This window comes from Mastigoproctus giganteus, chromosome 1 (assembly GCF_048544385.1).
Source record: "Mastigoproctus giganteus isolate SK-2022 chromosome 1, ASM4854438v1, whole genome shotgun sequence".
In the NCBI taxonomy this organism is placed as follows: Eukaryota; Metazoa; Arthropoda; class Arachnida; order Uropygi; family Thelyphonidae; genus Mastigoproctus; species Mastigoproctus giganteus.
Window position 1 is genome coordinate 254,066,118 of NC_143575.1, and position 15,878 is coordinate 254,081,995.

A 15,878-nucleotide genomic window follows, 5' to 3' on the forward strand; every position below is an offset into this window, starting at 1 on the left:
CTGCATATGGGTAGCAGTAATTCCGGAATAACGTATCAACTATGTGGTACTACACCCAGGGTAGTAGAAATGAAGTTCTCTGAGCAGTGCAGATAGGCTTGCAAGAACAGCTTACGGAGTTTTGTCAATGATATACAGGAATTTTGCTAGCAGGGATAAGGAGGTGATTATTCCATTGTATAAGGCAGGGATGGCCAACAAGTCGATCGCGGCTTTAATTTCAGTTGATCATGATGAATTTTAAATATTTATAAAAAATAGATTAGAGTAAAATTTAAATGTTATTATTATTATGTGCCCCGCTGCATATGCTTATTACAAATCCATTCAACCACATGACTACTCTTGTCATCGTGCAGCCAAGAGGCTTGTCTAGTGAAAATTCACTGTTACGTTGTGGAGAGTATAGTGTATGTGTTGAATTCTTATTTAGCTTACTTAATATTAATAACTGGACAGTACTTATACATTAATTTAATACCCTTTGATTTAAAATTAATACTATGAAAAAGAGTAAAACCTATCATTTTCATCAAGAGTGGGAACTAGAATACTTTTTTGTAATGATAAAAGAAAAATGTTGTTGTTTAATTTGCAAAGCTTCCGCGGCTATACTCAAAAAAGTAAATTTAGAAAGGCACTTCAATGCACTCTACAGTAAATACCAATCGGAATTTCCGCCTAATAGTGACTTTAGAAAAAATAAATTAAAAAGAACTTAAATCCAGATTATTTGCACAACAAAATTTCTTCATGACACCTAATTTACAATCTAAAGCAGTAACTATAGCATTATTTAAAGTGAGTCATCTTCTTGGGAAAAAAAAAAAAAAAAAAAAAAAAATGAAAACCATTTTCTGATGGCCAATTCATCAAAGATGCATTTTTAGAAATAACACATTCTCTTTTTGAAAAATTTAAGGACAAAAATGAAATTAGAAGTGCTCTTCAAGATCTGCAATTATCTCGAAATACTGTGATAGATTGCATCGAAAAATGAGAGCGAACAATTGCGTGCCCTTTTCTTTACAACTGGATGAATCTACAGACATCAGTGATACAGCTCAATTGCTCATTATTATTCGTATAGTTTTCGATGATTCTGCCACTAGAGAAGAACTACTGGGTATGGTTTTGTTAAAAGAAAGAACTAGCGGTGTGATATATTTAATGCGCCGCCTCCATAGCCAGGTGGGCAGGAGCAGCAGTGCACAGCACATGCTTCTTGATTAGAGCAGGGTTTGAGCCTGTGACCACCAAATACAGAGGATGCGGAAAGGTCAGGGAATGACCACCGCATATTCCTGGAGCAATATGACCTTAGTTACTAATGCTCCTAAAAACCAAATAACAAACAAACATATTTAAAGCATTCAAAAATTTTATTGAAAAAAATTAAATTACCACTATTTAAGCTTGTGTCAATAACAACAGATGGAGCTAAAGCAATGCAGGGGCATCTTAACAGATTCATTGCATTGTGCCAAAAGGATGATGAATTCCCAGATTTTTTTAGTTACCACTGTATCATCCACCAAGTGTTAACCAGAAAAAGATTAAATTCTAAAAGTGTTATGGACATAGCTTTCAAAATTGTGAATTCCATCAGAGGACAATCTCTTTAAAGGAGATTTTTCCAAATGCAACTTGAAAATGAATCAGATCTGATATTACACACAGGATGTGAGGTGGCTGAGTTGGAGTAAGTTTCTACAGAGATTTTGAAATTTGCTGAATGAAATTAAAAAAATTTGTTGATCAAAGGGGAGATGATTATCAGCAGCTACAAGGTATGGAATGGTTGTGTGATCTGGCTTTTTTGGCTGATTTTACCAGTAAATTAAGTGATCTGAATTTGGAACTACAAGGAAAAAATAAAAATGTGGCTGACATGATTAGTAGTATTTCTGCATATAAATATCAATTTTTGGCAATGGCTAAGGATCTCAAAGAAAAAAAAATTCGATCAATTTGCAAATATGCAAGGTCATTTGCAAAACTATCCTGTTTTGAATTTAACAGTGAGAAATATGTTCCTGAAATTGACAAAGTTGCGAATGATTCTGAAACCAGATTCAGTGATTTTAAGTGCCTGCTTGGCAACCCAAAGGTCGCGGGTTCGAATCCCGCCTCAGGCTTGGATCAAAGTACTGAAAAAACCTTGGGAGGTGCATTATGGCCACAGAAGCCGATGAGCCAACAATTACCAGAAAAAAAAAAAAAAAAAAAAAAAATCAGCGATTTTAAAATAATTGAAGACACTGTTCAATATATTTCTTATCCATTTAATGTCGACTTAGATACGAAACAAATTGCAGAAAAAAAATCACTGAGATTTTTCACATGGCAAAAATATTACTTGAAAACGAAATGATATCATCCTAAAAGCCAGACATCAGAAAAAGACTTTTGGAAATATGTTTGCCGAGAAAAGTACACAAATGTAAAAAAATGCAATGAACTATTAAATTCCTGTTTTGGTTCCACATATCTATGTGGATCGGCCTTTTCGTATTTGAAACGAACAAAGACGGAGAATCGTTCTAATCTTATGGACTGCATACAGAAGATTCTTTACATTTGACCTTATTACAGTATATCCCCGATTTTGAAAGCATGGCAGATGACATGAAGACACAAACTTCACATAAATTAAAAATTTAAATATATGAATTTAAAATAAGAATTCTGAATTGTTAAAGTTTATAAACAACATTTTTCAACATGTGTTGATGAACTTTTTTAACCATGTGCAATGAAATTTTTGAGATGGTAGATCGCGGCACATTTTGAAGAAAAAAAGTAGATTGTATCACAAATTAAGTTGGCCACCCCTGGTATAAGGCAACAGTCAGGCTACATCTTGAGTACTGCATACATGTCTGGAGGCCAGATTTTAGGAAAGATGTAAAGCTGCTGGAATGGGTACAGCATTAGCAAAGGCACATGATGCAAAAAAGCAAGCTTATATAGAATCAGCCAAAAAAAAAAAAAAAAAAAACCCCTTATTTCACCCATCCACTCACTCCAAATGTTTGTCAAGTTCTGCCTTGAATCTATTTAAGCTACCAACTTCTACGACAGATGGAAGTTTGTTCCATCAATCAACCACCTGCTAGCTGTTATGTTATGTTGTTAGGTTTTTAGAAGCATTAGCAAATAAGGCCATATTACTCCGGGAATATGCGGTGGTCATACCCTGACCTTTCCGTATTCTCAGTATATGGTGGTGACGGGCTCGAACCCCGGTCTAATCAAGAAGCATGTGCTATGCACTGCTGCTCCTTCCCACCTGGCTACGGAGGCGCCCACCCGCTGGCTAAAGGCAAACTTCCGCATATCTATCCTACAACCGTCTTTCCTCAATTTGAATTTATGCCCTCTCAGGAGATTATTCTGAGCAAGAGGAAGAATCCCATCCGCATTGAGCATGCTCAAACCATTCAAAGCTTTATACATCTCAATCAGATTACCTCGCAGGTGCCTAGACAGACACTGTAATTTGCAAAACTTAAGCCTTTCTTCGTAAGAGCAACCCTTTGTTCCATTCACTAATCTTGTTGCCCTTTTCTGTACTCGTTCCAACAGCTCTACATCCTTTTTAAAATGAGGCCTCCAGAACTGTATACAGTATTCAAGGTGTGACCTGACCATTGCCTTGCTAGAAAAATTCCTGTATACATTGACAAGGTACCAAGAGTTACTCTTGCAGACTGTCTGCACTGCTCAGAAAACTTCATATCTGCCTGCACAATTATCCCCAGGTCGTTTTCATTCTCTACCACTGTCAGTGTGATACCACAGAGTTGATACGTTACTCTGGGATTACTGCTTCCCAAATGTAGTACTTTACATTTGTCAATGTTAAACTTCATTTGCCACCTCTCAGCCCATCTGCTGAACTTTTCTAGATCCTGTTGCAGCAGTGTACTGTCATTAGTGTCATTAACAAACCTGCCAACCTTCGTATCGCCTGCAAACTTGGACATTAAGCCTGATATACCATCATCAGTATCATTTATAAATACAGAAAACAACAATGGACCTAACACTGAATCCTGAGGGACTCCACTAATAACATTAGCCCACGAAGAGCAGTGTCCGTTGATTACTACTCTCTGTCTTCTTCCACTCAACCATCCCTTTATCCATAGTAGCAATTTGCCTCCAATGCCACACTGCTCCAATTTGTGCAGCAGTCTTCAATGTGCAACAGTACCAAAGGCTTTTCTAAGATTCAAATATATTATATCAAAGTTATTCTTTGCATCCAGTTCCTTTGTGACTACATCATAGTATCCAATAAAATTAGTCAGACAAGACTTCCCCTTAACAAATCCATGCTATGTCCGAGCTATAACTGAAGTCTTGTCTAGATGATCCTGCAATGCTTCTTTAACCAGTGCCTCCATTAATTTCCCTGGAACAGAAGTTAAACTAACAGGTCTGTAATTACCTGTGTCTCCTTTTGATCCTCCTTTGTAGATTGGGGTCATATTTGCACATCTCCAATCCATAGGTAACTCCTCTGACTCCAGGGAAGCTCTCATAATTATGGCTAAGGGTTTGCTTACTTCCTTTGTCACCACCTTTAATATAACTGGATAGATTCCATCCACCCCAGGTGCCTTTCTTGTGTTTATCTTCAACAATTTCTCCTCCACTTTACTCTCAGTTATTACAAGATTATCTAGCTTACTGCCAGAGTTGAATACACTTCTGGCATTGCCCTCCCTGAATAACTCCTCATGTGTGAATGTTGATTCAAAATATTCATTTAGTTTGTTAGCTACCTGAGCAGGATCATCAACAGTTGAACCATTGATATCAAGTGGACCAATCTGATTCCCCTTCCTTCTAGAGTTTACATAAGTAAAGAACTCTTTGCTGTTTTTCTTTGCATCCTTTGCCAAAGATTTCTCATAATCTGCCTTCGCCTGCCTAACCTCCTTTGTAACTTGGTTACAGACCAGCTTATATCTATCATAGACTTCTGTGTCGCATGTTAATTTATATGTATCCCATGCGTTTTTCTTCTCTGTCACATGTCTAATTAGTTCATCTGACATCCATTTAGGCCTAAATCCTGAACAATATTTCTTTGTTGGTATGAAAAGCCTAGTAGCTTCCAAGATTAATTCTTTGAATGTTTCCCATTTTGAATTTGCTGTTGGTAACATCATCAGTTGGTTCCGTATAGAATTTAAATACTGTCTCACACCACTGTAGTCACCTTTACGAAAGCAAAAACCCTTCCCTTTTCCTTTGATGGTAGTTACCTCTTTGAGTAAATCCCACTTCAGCACACTGTGATCACTGCCACCTAGTGGTTCCTTTATCTGCATATTCTTGATGCATGAAGAATCACTACTGATAATCAGATCAAGAGTATTACTCCCTCTAGTTGCCTCCCGAACATGCTGATGTAGAAAACAATCATCCAATAAATCCACAAAAGCCTTGTTAGTGTCTGAGTGACCAAACCACAAATTCCAGTCAATATCCGGGAAATTAAAATTCCCCATTATAAGACACACTAATTTACTCGCCCACTTTTATTTCTTTGCACAATTGCTCATTATACTCATCAGATTCATTAGGCCTATAACACACACCTACTCTCATTTTTCCTTTCCCAGTGCTTATGTCACAACAAACAAGCTCAACATTGCATTGTCCACCCACATCAACTGGATACACTTCCTCACAAATCTCGTTACCCTTCCAGAGAAGGGTAACGAGATTTGTGAGGAGAACAAAGAGGTGCTCATACCAAGAAATGCTTCAGTTCTGCAAATTGCAGCATCTGGAAACTAGGCACCTGCAAGGTGACCTGATTGAGGTGTTTAAGGCTTTGAATGGCTTGAGAAAACTCAATGCTGATGGGATTCTTCCTTTTGCTCAGACTATATATATGAGGGGACATAAATTCAAATTGAGGAAGAATGGTTACAGAATCGATGTGTGGAAGTCTGCCTTCAACAATGGGTGGTTGTTGGAAGAAGCTTCCATCTGTTGTTGTAAAAGTGGATAGTTTGAATAAATTTAAGGAAGAATTGGACAAACTATTGGAGGAGAGATGGATAGGTGATAAGGGATTTTTTTTTTTTTTTTTTGGCTCACGGTGTATAAGCTTACTTTCACATTTGCCACTAATTAATACTAATACTAAAAAGAATTTTTTAGTATTAGTATTAATTTAATTTTTTTGGCTCACGGTGTATAAGCTTACTTTCACATTTGCCACTAATTAATACTTACTTACATCATTTGCCATTAATTAATACTAATACTAAAAAGAAAAAACAAGTAATGAAGGTATTATCAACATAAGTGAGATACTTTACGCTAGGAACAGAGTATATAAATAATTAACCACCCCAAGAAAATAAGCAAAATAATGCTTATTTTGTTGGAGTGGTTAAATAATACAGAAAAATAATGCAGTTAACCACTGCTTAGATTTCTTTCCACCTTTATATCAATCTTTTGTAGCTGCAAGTGTGGTGCAGCAGCAAATGATAAAACACCCGTTTCATCAGCATTAAAAATGCTCTCAGGATTGCAATTGGAACACAATTCACTTAACTTGTCCTGTGGAACATCACTTTGTTCTTCACTTGATGCAATTCCATAATGACCTTGATAACTGTTGAACCAGTCAATCCTTGCTTGGAAATATCATGTACAAGCAATTTTGGAGTGCCTTTTCTTGGAAGACTGGACAAAAAATGTTCATTAATTTTGTCCCAAGGTACCACCTTTTATTTTGTCACAATTTTTTAAGACTGTTGCCAATGCTGAAGAAGCAATCCCTGAATTCTTCCAAAATTTTACTATTTTCCTTCCAATTAAAATTGTTGGCACTTCTCTTTTCTCTTATTCATAATGCAGAGTGAACTTGCACTGCTATAATGAAATACCCACTTAACTCCCATTTATAATATTTACCATAGCATATTTTTTGGTTCTCACTGAGTGTATGACAGATTTCTCCGATACACAAAACTTCACAGGTGGCACAGATTTTGATGCAAATTGATTTCATTCTAGTTTTTCCGTTTCCTAGAAGTAACAACAAATAAAATCCAATGGATTAAAAAAAAAAAAAAAAATGGTGGTATAGAACAGGCTACACACCAGTTAGCTTTCTAATTTTCATTTTCTGAATAAAGCATAACAATAAAGAAAGTGCTAAAATATTCCTCTCAGCACTGGGAGGAATATTTTAGCCCTTTCCACAGAATAATTGCTAAAAAAAAAAAAAAAAAGAAAAAAAAAAAGAAAGAAAAAAAAGTGACTGGAAAAACACGTGAGAACTCACTCAAAAAAGGGCTTTTCCTGCGACCTTTCTTGTGTTAATAATAATTTCTTTAGTTTTTAAGTGTTTATATTTATATATATATAAAAAGCAGAATTAACACTAATATCCAAATAATTTAGATAATTTTAGATCATTTAAACAACTGATAAATTAAATTCAGGACAGGATAAGATTAGGTTAGGGCCCTCTGTAGGTTATGGTTGCACCTTTTTCTTAAGCTATGTAGTTTGAAATAAAAATAAATATCTCATGTGTATATATATAAATATATATATAAAATATTACTAGTATAAAATACATTAAGTAGATGCTTATGTATGGAAAAGATCTATTGAAAATACGGTGTACACTGGTAGCGAAATGTGTTGTGAACGAAGGTGGGAAGCAAGGAACCGGAAAAATAATTGTAACGATAGAAAAGTAAAACAAAAGAATATTTTTGAAGAGGCGACCTAGGTGGAGATAGCATTGCAGAGTCTTTCATAATTTTTGTGTCTTCACCTATCTCCACCTAGGTCGTCTCTTCAAAAATATTCTTTTGTTTTACTTTTCTATTGTTACAATTATTTTTCCGGTTCCTTGCTTCCCACCTTCGTTCACAACACATTTCGCTGCCAGTGTACACCGTATTTTCAATAGTTCTTTTCCATACATAAGCATCTACTTAATGTATTTTATACTAGTAATATTTTATATATACATTATGTCTGTAGGGTACTTTTGCGATAGCAGTGACCCTGATCCATAATTCACATTATTGTAACTCTGTCTTATCTATATATATATATATAAAAATATAAAAGCACTGCATCTTGGTAAGTTAGATTCTAATCGTTTTATATAAATACTTAATATATAAATAGAAATATACACGTGTGCAATTTTGAAATTTTCAGGCTTAATGATTTTATGAACTTGAAAATCGAAGTTTCCGATAGGGTCAAGTTTATATTTTATGACTCTAGTTTTTTTTTTTTGTTTTTTTTTATACGTTTTAGTGTTTTGCTTTACTTACGACAGAATTGATATAGTTATTGTTTTTAACTATTTATTAAAAAAATAAAAGGTTAGATAAAATAAGTAGAGAAATTTATTACAAAAAGATACTGGCATGCTGCAAGCAGAATTAAAAAAATCCAAAAACTTTTCCCATAAATAAAAAAGAAAATTGGTCACCTGCAGATGCCTACAATCTCCCCCCCCCAATTGCAATGCAACAAAATGGGACACCACCAATGCCAGGTTAAAGGAACCTAATGTTTATAGAAACTTTGTTGTGTATTCATATGTTTTAAACACAACTAAATATAAAATGTTCACTGAACACAAGAACTGAAACAAACTGAAAATTCAAACTAAATGTTCGCTGATGTATATTCGGTACACGTAACACAAGCCACGTATACTGTATTGGTTGAGTTTCACAATAATTTGTAAGTGTCAAACTGTTGCAGTGGGCAACTTTGTCTAGGCAGTGAGATTTTTAATTGGAGAAAAAATTTCATGGATAGCTAATTAAGATGTTCGTTATAATGAAATTTTCATGTTGAATTTTTTATATTAAAAATCTGTTTTATTCAATTATATAGATCAGGGATTGTCAACTTTTTTTCTTAAAGCATGCTATATATTTTAGAAATATGCTATGTGCCACCTGGGGGTGGATCTGGAAGCCACTGGAACCAACCTCCCCCACTAATCTGAAGCTACTGGAACCAACCCCCCCACTAATCTGAAGCTACTGGAACCAACCTCCCCCACTAATCTAAAGCTACTGGAACCAACCCCCCCACTAATCTGAAGCTAGCATCAACCAAATGTTTTATTTTTTTTTTACATTATAAAATAAATATAGATTAACTGAATAAACGTTCTTATAGAATTGATGTCATGAGGGGCTCACTAACAGTCTTTGCTTGTGCTTAAATTAAAATAGAAATATGGTGAATATGAAACATAGGTTCCAGTAAGGTTGAAACCTAGGTCATAATTTTTGACAATAAAAGTGGAATTTAAACCTTGTGCTCGTAGCTTTTTTTTCATTTTTTAAATCAGCTGTAAATTTTTTATGTTCTTTTTTCATATTGGAGGTGTATCACTAACAGGAGCTGTATGTGCCATAGGTTGGCCATCTCCTCTATTTGGCTGAGTACTGAGAAAAAATTCAATGTATTGAGATTTAAACCTGTACTTATTCACAATATTATTGAGAATCTTTTTTTTTTTTTTTTTTATTCTTGAGAGAAGCAAAAAATGCAAGGTCCCCCCATTCTTTTCACAAATAAATTGTGAGAATATTATTATCCTCAGGGCAACAACAGAAGAGATACTTGCTATTGTTGTTGTTATTTGGTTTTTTTTTAGGAGCATTAGCAACTAAAGCCATATTGCTCTGGGGATATGCGGTGGTCATTCCCTGACCTTTCCGCATCCTCCGTATTTGGTGGTGATGGGCTCGAATGCCGGTCTAATCAAGAAGAGTGTGCTACGCACTGTTGCTCCTTCCCGCCTGGCTATGGAGGCACGCCCAGAGATACTTGCACCACCACATTTACCTTAAACCAAATAATTAAATTCTTAAAGATAATCTCTCATTAATAACATTTAAATTTAAAAATATTTTTACAATAAAACAACTTAGAGACAGCCAAACGGGGTGAGCCTCCATTAATAAAAAGCATAGTTCACTGATAAGTCAGCATTTTTTTTAAACAGCACACTAAAATATATTATTATGTATGTGTGGCTGTTCTTTTTATTCTTTACATTATAACATTATCAACCCTTGCAACCCCCTCTTGGGATTCATCATTCTTAATACGGCCAACCAATCAAAAAAAAAAGAAGGCAATCAAGGCCATTACAGTCAGCATATCGTGCTGTAACTTGAACATATTCAAGGTTGATTTAGATGTATATGAAATGAAAACTTGATCGGTGAGACCAGCTAACTATAGCCCTGGATGAGGAACATCTCATAGCTTTTCTGAATGGGTGAAAAACAACTCATCATGAAGGAATTCTCTAAACCAAGGCTGCCTGACTTCAACATCATTGGAAGCTGCATTATACCTTTGGTATTTACTAATAGGTTGCATTATAAAAAAAAATTATTTTTTTAAATTTAATGTACTGTGATGTTGATATACTATGATCAAAATTAGAAAAATTTCATGAATCTGCTTCTGACAAAGCGTTATTTACTTAATACAATTGAAATCAATTGACTGGCAAAAAAAAAAAAATATATATATATATATATAACACTTTATTATGCAATTTTCATAAAGTGTTTGACAAAATTTGGTGTTTTTTTTTTAAAGAGGAGGAAGGTATTAACACATATTTTTGGAAACAGAAGAAAATCTTGTGACAACTGGCTGGACAGCTCTCTATCCAGCCAGTGGTCACAATTGTAAAAGTAAAATTTATTTTATTCAATATTCAGTGGTTCTCCCCACCCTCCACTTTGTAATCAAATAGCCACTAGTGATTTTCACATGTCACATTTTAGAGGCTAATGTTATGTCCATACATTTCTAATGTCATGTCCCATTGAAATTTTTTTCTAAGTCACCAATACTGTAAACACTAAAATAAAATATCATATTCATAAAGCAGTATTTAATTGAAAACAAAAAAAAAAAAAAAATTTCAAAACATAAGTGACTGAGGGATATCTTTCTATTGAAATTTTCAAAAGCATATGAATATTTCTTATCAATTTTAAAAAAATATATATTATGAAAAAATAAAACAGCATATTCATAGCAACAGCAGTTATCTAATTCTCTCTCTCTCTCTCTCTCTCTCTCTCTCTCTCTCTCTCTCTCTCTCGTGAGGCTGCATTTGCTGATTATAGCAATTAAACTTAAGAATCTTATAAGGTTACCATTTTTTTTGCCTTGAAATCCAGGCTTAAACATAAAGAATTGGGAATATAAATTACACCATTCTGCATTTCAGGGACAGAATTAAATTGTTGAAGCAAAACCTGCCATAATCTAGTTATGTTACTTTTTTTTTTTTTGTTAGTTGTTGGCGCATCGGCTTCTGTGGCCATAATGCACATCCCAAAGTTTTTGCATTTTTACTTTGATCCGAGCCCGCGACCTTTGGGTTGCCAGGCAGGCACTTTACTCACCTGGCTAGCCCGGTTGGCAGTTATGTTACTGACATTCACACTTACACATAAGTAGTAAGTGAATATGTCATTGCTGACCACTTTGAAAGAGGGTTCATGATGTACTGTGCAGCCTGAAGAGGGAGACAACAACCTGGGGGAGGAGGGAGGGAGTAGTCTCAAGTCTGTAATGATTTACAGCTTCTGTGAGTTACTTTTCCAAGAATCCAATCTAAAAATTTTGACATTCGGGGGATTGTCCATAAAAATTGAGGAAGTCTGATAACCTTATTATAACATGGTCATGAATAGATATTTCTTATGGAATTTTTTTTTTGCCTGGTGAAATGCAAAGATGCTATTTTGAAAATCAATGTTAAAAAAAAAAAATATATATATCATAATTTAAAGAGTTACATAGACACAGATATTTTCATGCCAACATTAGAAACTTGTAACATGGCTGTATATGAATATTTCTTAATATTTTTTACCTCGATTAATAATAACCATAAAAATAAAACATTGTATTCAGAGCAGCAAGAATAATTTTTTTTACAATTTAGTAACCAAAATTAGTACTTCCCAACCAGGGGAATGTTGAATTAGAAAAAAATATTCTTTAAAATTATCTTCGCTGCATTTAATTTTACCTAGTGTGAACATTAAAAATGGAAAAAAATATACAGGGGAATGGGATACAAGAACTGAAAACTAAGACAGAAGGGATACACTTAAAAAAGAAAAAAGCAGACTCTCCAATTTTCTCTAGTCAAATACATATGGAGGAAAGATATGGTAACAATGTAATTTTCAAAAAATTGTGTTTAGGAAAATAAATGTCAATCAGTGAATGCATTAGGTATATGGCAGAGGGCAAGCAAACCTTTGGAAACTACATGGAATGCAAATCATTAACAGAGAAACAAACAATCCCACAGAAACTGGGATGACTTACAATAATATTTTCCAAGGCTATAAATCAACCAGAATGATGGCTAGCAGGCGTGAAACCAGGTTTTTTTTTTTTTTTTTGAGCACTTACCAAAGTAATGCAGATCACGAAAAGTCTCTGGCAAAGAATGCAAAGGTTGGAGCCGCTGCTTTGCCCCAGAGAGAGTTTCAGATCAGGAAATCAATTTCGTATGTTGTTTTTGGTTTTTAGGAGCATTAGCAACTAAGGCCATATTGCTCCGGGGATATGCGGTGGTCATTCCCTGACCTTTCCGCATCCTCTGTATTTGGTGGCTCACGGGCTCGAACCCCGGTCTAATCAAGAAGCATATGCTACGCACTATTGCTCCTGCCCACCTGGCTCAATTTCATAAAAACAAAAAGTAGTGTGGTGGGAGGGCGGGGGGTCGAGAAATCGCAAAATATATTCATGTATGATTCTCACTGATGATAACTCACCACAAAGGTAAAATTTTAAAATATGAAGTGAGTTTCCCCCTCTTTCTCTGAGAATTTCTTAAATAAGTTTAAGGCTGGGGATAACTGCTATTCCAAGTCCTAAACACATTCCTGCTGAAGGGTCGAATTGAATATATGCTACAACATAAATTTTTGCCAGCTTTCTGAAACACTCATGTCTTGATATAATTAGCAAAGTGTATTATGTGAGGAAAATAGGAATAAGTTAAGAAAACATTAAGAAAAAGCATTACATCCACATTATAAACAAGTTTAGTTTAGGGATTTTCTGGTAAAGTTACAAAGCTCATCCAGTACTAAACTTTTTAAGGTTATGTTTGACAACTACTGTGGACCTTGTCTTTATGCCAAGGGAAGGGGGAAGCGGACAAAACTTTTAAGCTCTAATATACACCCCAGCATACTTAACATATAGCCTGAGAAAGTTTAGTAACTTAGTACTGGGTGGAGGATTTTGACTTCAGTAGGGTATCCCAAAATATAAATTTATTTATGAGGAGTAGTCAATAAGTTATCTAATAGCCACGATGTATTAACAGTCCAGCATTATTTTATTAATTTGCACAGATCCAGCTCAGTACGGTGAAGTATGAAAGGAATTTAAAGTAGCCAACCCAAAGGAAAGTATAGATACTGTGAAATGGAGCATCGAGGCCTCATCAAATTTTTAAAAAAAGAAGGGAATAGAGCAAAAGTCGTTCATGAAGAAATTATCTGATCTAAATGCTTAAACTAGATAAAATTTGGTCTATGCAGTTTAAATGGGAGTGGGAACTCAGAGATGATGATACCCACTTAGGCCAACTGAATGGACCTAACAATTTCAGAAATTTGGGAAAAAAATTGAAGGCCTGGTTATGTATGAGAGATGTATTAAAGAGTCTGCCAGAGAGTATATTTCTGAAGGATCCACCCTGACCATCTGCAATGAACACTTGGAACAAAAACAGGAATTGACACAAGGTGACTTGTTTTTTCATGACAAAGTTCCTGTACACAAGTCATACAAATCAATTGCTGCTCTTAAAGACTGCAGATTCCAGGAGTAAAACTATCTGTCTTATAGTCCAGACCTGGCTTCCAGTGATTATTTCCCCTCAAGAAATAAAAAAAAATCACTTGCATGGATATTGATTTTCAAGTGTGATGATCTCAAAAAAAAAAAAAAAATAAAAAATAAGTTATATCTTTATTACTGAGGTAGATAACCTTTTGAACGACTCAAATCATGTAGGTAAACTTATTAACTTGGTATTGAACAAAAGGACAAGGGTCACCCGGATACAAATTCAATACATTTATACTCATTAAATTGGTAAATTTTAAACTTTTCAAATTTTTGTTTCAGCTGCTCTTTGATGCTTCAAAAAATCGAAATAATCCCACCTCTAACTAGAGATGGGATAATGTGGGTGATGAAATACTATAATCTTAAATACCCACTATTATTTTCATAACATTCTTATTATTTTATTATTCCTATACAGTTCTGCTCTTGGCATAAGAAAAAACTGAATATATTAGCTTTAGTGCATTTATATAATGTTTAGAAAAAATAAATGTATGAATTTAAAGTATTGTTTCACAAGTATTTGATTTTATAATAAATGAAAGAATGTTGTGTAACTGTCATGTTTGTAGAGTTTTGAAGTCAACAAAAATCATACAAGAACAAAGTTCTTGATTCTACAAAATATTTTAGTTCTATGTTATTAGTATTCCCTGTTATCAGAAGTCTATTACAGAGAGATCAATGTGGATTTTATATATATATATATATATTTATATATCTATATGTAAATATATATAAATGCATTCATTTATACGTACATACATACACACATGTATACTATATATGTATATGGACTTTACATGGTGATGATGGTGGCAACTTGTATCACACATGCACAAGGTAGCTGCAGGTCACACATTACCAAGTGTCTCAGGTCTATTATTCTGGTCATTATATTAATAAGTCACACTATCCAGCCTAATCCTAACTGGATTTAAAAGTTCCTGAGTAAGGGGTTCCCATCTCAGTCTACTCACTAACAGTCTACAGCCACTGTTGCAGTATGAAGACTTGCATATGGCAGGTGACTGCTGCTGATGAAAAAGATATAGGCTTTTTGGCTTCTGCCATCTGTAATGACTGCAGATATTGTTGTACTTGATATGTACTGGATGACTGTAGTGAGTTGACTTTGTACCTAACAAAAAATATGAAGAACATTCAGAATCACGTTTTTAATTACTGATATAAATGTCCTAAATAATAGCATTATACAGTCACCAAAAATTAATCTAATTAAGTTTGCTTTTCCAGCCTTCATTTATCTAACAATCATGAATCCCTGTCATTCTTTTGTATTCATCAGTTCACTTTAGTCAAAATAGTTACAAGTATTCCAAGTCATATGAAGTGCTGGTCTTATGAGCATTATTAATTCAAGTAAAATGAACTTCTGTGAAAGTTTCTCAAGGAAATAAGTCACAATTCATACATGTTAATTTAAAAATAAAAAAATTAGATTTATTAAACACTGAAAAAAAAAAAAAAAAAAGAAAAGAAAAAAAAAAAAAAAAAAGAGAGCTATGTAACGTATACAGATATTGTCTTTCTGCTATCAAAGTTTTAAGCCAATCAAAATTAATTTACTCTAATGTTATTCAAAAAATAAGCAAATACAGAGATGTTTACACAGGAAGTTGAAATAGCAGAGAGACATAACACTTACACTTAACTGCAATCCTAATGCTCTACTGCTCACTGGTCCAATAGGTTATAAGTGGACTAGTCAAATGGAGTTTGACAGGGTTTGGCACTAACCCTCACTATTTTTGCTATTCTGAGGGGGTTATTACAAGTCTGATGCCAAATTTCCCTTTGTGATACAAAGATGGGAAGAGGAGTCAACAATAATCATCCCAGCATGCTGCTTTAAACTTTGATGACTAAGGAAAGGTACTTTGATGACTAAGGAAAAGTAGTTTAAT

At 34.3% G+C, this 15,878-nt stretch overlaps 1 protein-coding gene across 3 annotated transcripts in view; it reads right to left on the minus strand.

Annotated features, from left to right (window-relative positions):
• Fsn (F-box synaptic protein) overlaps positions 1-15,878 on the minus strand; it is a 156,983-nt gene that overhangs the window by 30,203 nt on the left and 110,902 nt on the right. For 2 of the 3 annotated variants that reach the window (XM_090385747.1, XM_090385758.1), the window contains exon 3: positions 14,712-15,091. The gene's annotated coding sequence lies outside the window, so the exon portion shown is untranslated. The remainder of the gene's footprint in view (positions 1-14,711; positions 15,092-15,878) is intronic. The other variant, XM_090385751.1, reaches the window with a different exon arrangement.